The sequence below is a fragment of the Octodon degus genome, unplaced genomic scaffold (assembly GCF_000260255.1).
Source record: "Octodon degus isolate 3935 unplaced genomic scaffold, OctDeg1.0 scaffold00367, whole genome shotgun sequence".
Taxonomy (NCBI): domain Eukaryota; kingdom Metazoa; phylum Chordata; class Mammalia; order Rodentia; family Octodontidae; genus Octodon; species Octodon degus.
Window position 1 is genome coordinate 443,976 of NW_004524943.1, and position 6,601 is coordinate 450,576.

Genomic DNA, 6,601 nt, shown 5'->3' on the forward strand with positions numbered 1-6,601 from the left:
GAAAAGACAAGCTATCCTAAGAGATGTGACGACGTCTGATTTTGAGGCTTGTGAACTGATGATATATTTCCCTGAAATCTCTGCACAGAAGGGTTTCTTTCTGTCACTCTAATTCACAAAGCCAAAGGCGGAACATTGGTGAAGAGCATATAATTACTGATAGAAAATCTGTCTACCTCTATTTTCAGTGATGTTGTGATTCCTCCACCAGAACCTTCTCCACAGAATCTTCTTATCATATTGAAGCCTACTGAGAGAACTTGCAGAATAATTGAAATAAGTTTAGGTCTAGTAGGGATTTGGTAGCTTAAATAAAGACAAACATTAGAAAAGAAGGAAGAAGAAAGGAAAATACACACACACACACACACACACACACACACACATAGTTAGGTGTCTCAGTTACTTTTCATTAATTTCTGGGGAAAAAAATATCTGACACTCAAAATTAAGGAAGGAAAAGTTTATTTAATTCACACTTAGTGGTACTTTCAGATCATTCATGGCTGGCTCCAAGACAGAGAAGCACATGGCACAGGGCAGCAGCTCATGGCAGCAGAAAACAACAAAGAACAGGACCAGAACAACCAGGGCAGCAGCAGGGGGAAAGAGCCAGCCTCGCCACTGCATCCAGGCTCTGTGCCCTGGGGGAGTGCAGCACTCACACCCATAATCCCAGCAGCACTCACAACCATAATCCCAACAGCACTCAGACCTATAATCCCAGGATTGGATTGTGAATCAATCACACCCTCTAGAAGTCTGCCCCATGACTACATGAGGCTTTGAGGAGACAGCTAGACAAAAATCATATTATTAAGATAGTTATATAGCTAGTTTCTCTTAGTTCACTGAAAATTAAAAAAATGAGCTAATATTGTTTGGCCGTTTTTCATGACTATATCTTGTACTCTGAGAAAGTACTATGAAGATAACAATGCACAGTGAATTAATTATTGTGACTTTATTAGCCTGATTTCAGACTCCATTTCATTTTATTTCTACTTTTATCTTCTTTTTAAAATAAAATTAGAGGGTCTGGGGAGGTTAAGTCAGTGATCTAAGTCCCTGCCTGCCAAGCCCACGGACCATGATTCAATCCCTGGTACCACATACTAGGCTGGCCCCACGCTGAGCTCGCGACCTAAATCAGCTATGGTACAAACCCCTATAATCTCAGCTCTGGGGAGGCTGAGACAGGACGATCACTGAGTCTGAGCTGTGTAGCGAGACTCTCTACCAAATAATGAATGAATGAATGAATGAATGAATGAATGAATTTTAAAAATATGACTTCTTTAAAACATAGATAAAATATAATATAATTTGAAAATGACAAATATGATCACTAAAAACAAAATGATTGTGGGCCCAGAGGGCTTTCTGGGTGTGTATGTGCCAAGAGAAACAGGGTTTTCTCCTACCTCTTAGCCTCTGCGCCTCCTAGTGCAACGAACACGTCTTCTACTGCAGATAGCTAGCAGATCCTGATTTCCATCGTCTGTCTAAATCTTAAGATATGAGATTTTTGGATCATATGGTAGTTCTTCTTCATACATTTTGGACTAATCCCCCACACTATTTTCCATGGCAGTTTTATTTGAAAATATATTTAAAGGTAGATTTCATCTCATATGAGTTTTCACTATAGTTTTTGCAAAGTCTCAATTGCCCTCTCAGTGTGTCCCGGGGGCGGGGCTGGCATGGCAGGCCTGGAGATCAAACCCCTGGCCCCTGCGCCTGCTTGTAGGCACTTTAATCTGTGGAGCTATTTGCCCTGCCCTTAAAAACAGTATGATTTTTAAGGTAACAATGTATTGAAAAGTACTCTCAGAGTTTCTTGGTGTTAGAGTTCATTACCTCAAACATGATACAGTGTTTTCATTATTAGCACTACTCTGAGCTTCATGAACTATTCTCAGTGAAATTTAAAAGGAAAATTTTCTTTTCTGTAAGTTACATTCTGTCTGTCTGTCTGTCTGTCTGTCTGTCTGTCTATATCCCGTATCTATCTCTTTATCTCTTCTCTGACAAGCTCTTTATTCCAATTGTACAATTATTTCTTATTCCAATTGTATAATTATTTCCAGTAGCAACTTGTTTTCTGTTTGCATTTCTATTGCAAAATCTGTGTCTTTATTGAATCATTATGAGTTTTGTGAATTTATAACTATGCATGAATCATTTTGCCTTCCAAACAATGAATAGCACTTTGTTTTAGGATTAGAGGAACTTGGAATATTTGGTATGTGTGTACTTCATCCTTTCATAATATTAATTCAAATGTTTAATATTGTACGTAGCATACAAAATGAGTTTGTACCACTTCAACATTATAGGAAAATGATTACAAATAGTGAAAACATAGATACTCATATTTTTTTCTTTTCTCAAGATTGAAATCTGTCTTCTAAATATTCTGGGCCATGCTAAAATCAAAACTTTTTAAAGACAGTAAGGAAGTAATAAAATTATCTAGTTAATATTTTGATTCCTAATAGGGTCAATCATTTTATTTTTGATAGTGAAATTAACTTTATATTTTATTTAACACAATATATCCATAATACTTTCATTTAATCAATATAAAAATGTGAAGAGTATAGGTTTACATTCATGTTTTAGTGCTAAATTTGAATATTTATCTCTTACAGTAAATCTAAATTCAGATCAGCAGCCTCAAGTACTGAATAGGTTATGGGGCTGGTGGCTACATTATTTCTAGGTAGAGAGAAAGGAACAAAGTCTCTTGTTTAGAATTATTTTATTTTTAAGTATCACATTTTTAAAGAGAAAAGAGGAGGTAAAGAAATAAAGGAAATAGGAAAACATTTACTTGCATGAAAGCAACTCTGAAATGTCCTTAACATATCCATCTACAGTGTCTCTGTTCAGAAGAGAGTGAGTTCTCTTTTATTCTCTTTTTGAGTTGCATCTGCATCCCCTGCACCTTTCGAAACAGAAGCTTAATTCTTTTTGTTACTTTTACCAAATACCTGGACAAAGAATTCCTCCTCTGATTGTCCAACTTTTGCTCAAATTCCCAATACTCAACATAATCAAGCACTTCAGACCTTCATCACAAGTAGCATGATTATGGTTTTTCAATTGAAATCTGTGATCTAAATAAATCTAAGTCTCAGCTAAGTTTTTATAATGATTTAATTAAGCTTTTTATAATTGATTAACAGATTTTCTATTAGTGTTACACTTTTGTAACTTAACTAAAATTATTTAAAAATAGAATTTGCATATTCTGGACCAAAATTTACTTTGCCATAATCCTGTGCATCATAAAAATAATTTATTTAAAAGAAGTTACAAAGATTTTTAACATTGCAGAAGAAACTCCTTCAACATTTAACTCATGTAGAAATAATATATCATTGATTATATATTTGCAGTTCATTCATTCGAATGTGTAGCACTCACAGCTAATTAAACAGTTATGCTTCCTGAATAATATTAGGTAATAATTTTAAATTTTATTTCTGTAAATTGGGAATGAAATTTCATTGAAAAACAGACTACAATTAAAATGAAGTTTTAAGGTAACATACTACCATTTGGTCAAAATTGTTTTTTACAGGTAGTATTCTGATAATTTGTTTAGAACTAAGCTCTATAGCAATGTCATAAAATACTTTTAAAGGTTCATAAGTAGAATAAAATTACATTGGAGGTGGTAAAATCTAATAATCTTGGTCCAGTAAAGAATTAAATTTGGTGATATTATATATTCTTTCCCTTCATTCTTATATTTGCTCCAACTAAGCTGTCTTCAGATTGACAGCTGAAAATAATAAAAGTCCAATTATTTTGATGAGTGTTGAATACCTTGGTGTCTGGAACCAAATTCAGAAAAAGAAATATTGATCCATTCTCCATATTGCCTAATATCCTCAAAATCAAATGAGTCATATCTATGATCCTGTGAAATAAGGTAATGAAGGGGAGCTGAAATATTATAATGTATCATAAAGTTCAAATTCAATAATGTCAGAAAATTTGAGTTAAAACCAAGGACTCAAGACATACTACTTTTATGAAGAAAAGCTCATTCTTTAGGTACTGTGGGCTCTTGAATCAATTCAGTGCAAAATGTCAATAATAATACTCTCATGTGCTTTTTCACAGAGCAGTTGAACAGATAAATTAAATAATGTCTATGAAAGTGATTTTAAAAATATTGGACCAGTAATATTAGTCCTCAATACAATGGTAATAGACACTGTAATAAAAACTAGGATGGTAATGACAATAAAGAAGTAGAAAGAGAAATTGCATTTTCTGAAATTCAGCCAAGCAAATATTTCAACTTTGACACCTTAAGAAACCATATTTCCCATAACAATTAGTTATGAAGTATCCTTACAAATCCACATACATTGACTGTTTCTCAAGTAGAAATCATGTTCTCTTTCATTTTCTTGTATCCGTGAACTATATTTGATTTTTGTGCACCTTTAGTAGCAGATGTTTAATTTGCCTGTTACTTTTGTAACAAAAAATGGCCTCCTATCCACTATATTTCTGTTTGTTAGTTGCCCAATTAATACCAGTACCAGTTGCTTCTGGTTTATTAAAAACAACTGATCACTGTGATGCATATTATATGAACCAATCCCCAGTTGACAAGCCATGCTGCCTCTGTGTTTCCTGCTTGTTTCTATCACAGGGATCAAGGCCTGATATTTTGGGAGTGAACCCAATTAGTGCTTCTTGATGTAAATAAGTTTGCCTCCAAATCCTGGGTGTTGTTTTGGTGTTTCTGCTTGCCACTGCATCTGATGTACTGGCTAGGAAGACTGACCACTCTGATAACTTTGGTCACTGCTTTTGGCCCTCAAGGACATGAAAAGGACCTCTACAGGTCCTGATGGGAAGGTATACCCTTCAGATTTCTTGAGTCCCCTCAGAGGTCTGGAGAGAATTCCTGGCTCCCTCATCCAGTGGTTTACATTAGACCTCAAAGGAAGGAGAACACAATATGTCTGTCTGTCTGTCTGTCTGTCTGTCTGTCTGTCTGTCTGTCTGCCTGCCTGCCTGCCTGCCTGCCTGCCTGCCTGTCTGCCTGCTGGCCTGATTCCTATAAGAACACTGAGGCATCTGTTAATCAATCCTATTTAGTTTGAGAAGAAGTTCAACTTTTGCTAGTTAAGGCCACCCTCAAGGGAAGGTGGGCTGGAATGCTTACCCTCTGAGAAGCTGCTGAATGAATGCGTGAACGAGTGGAACAGAGAGTGTGAGCAATAGGCTGCTGCGTCTGTGTGCCAAGGCTCGGAAGCACTGGTTGTGGTGGCTACTGGGCCCTCATCTTCTGCCCCAAGGCAATCAATGGTCATATGGTAACAGAGGCCTTACACCATCTAAAGAGGGTGCTGCTTAGCAACATCTAATGCTAACTAACACCTAAGTCCCTGTGAGGGGTATGGTCTACTCTGCATCTCAGTGATCTCTTTCTGAGGGGCACTCACCTTCGGTTGTACCATCACTGAAGGGTCCATAACACCATAGGGAGACAGAATGAGAACCAATTAGTAAAAACCTAGAGTCCTTAGCTGAAGGGAAAGGGATGATTATAGAGCTAAAAATGAAACCAAACTGCTCCCTGCATCACAAAGAAAAAAAGGAAAAAGAAGCCCATTCATCTTGAGAATTCCACCTCAGCACCCTCTTTGGCTGGTTCAGTTGATGTGAACACTTACAGCTTCACTTCTACTTGTGACTCACTTAGTTCCAGCCAATTGAACCAGTTCCAGTTCCACTGAACCGATTTCAGGGTGCTTGGCTAAGAAGGTCTCCCTGGAGATGCCTGCTCTGATCGAATGGCATCACCTACTGCCCCCACTTGATGGCTGTCCGCAATTCCTTCTGCGTTCCACGCTTCGCCTGAGATAAAATTGGACTGTAAGCCCTGACAAATGTGTTTCTCTCTTTTGGACCTGAAAAGATAGAGCTAACCAAGCTCTATAAAAGTTGCCCCCCTACAAGCTGTTCTACATGGTTTCAGGATAAATTCTGAGGAGATATGACTGACCCTGTCAGATACAAAAGTTACATTTTTAGTTATATAGGTCTTACTTTAACTTGGTCTTAACCATCCAGCAGAAAAGCATAACCGGGCTGGGGCGATGGCTCAGTGGAATAAGCGCTTCCCTGTCAAGCGCAAGGGCCTGAGTTCAATCCCCGGTTCCGCAAAAAGAAAAAAAAGAAAAAAAAAGCATAACCATGAGGTATAAAAAGTGAAGCCATATTAATATACTGAGCTGTAAAAGACTCAAGTCAACAACTTCTGACAATTGCCAATTCTGCTGATAACCCAAAACTATTATAGACTATTGGACCATATTGGGATATTTTGTTGAATTCAAAAATCTATAATATTTGAACAGGCATCAAGTATGTAAAGGTCTTTTCAACACTTCCCCAAATACAGCTTCTCTAACAGCAATGGAACTCCCATCTCTGATAAAACAAAACAAATAAGGGGGATATAAATGAAACCATTTTGTAGTGAAAAAAAAATCTGTATGTATATACAAAATAGTTAGGATAGATATGCAGCTACTTTCTGTTAGTTCAATGAGAAGAAAGATTT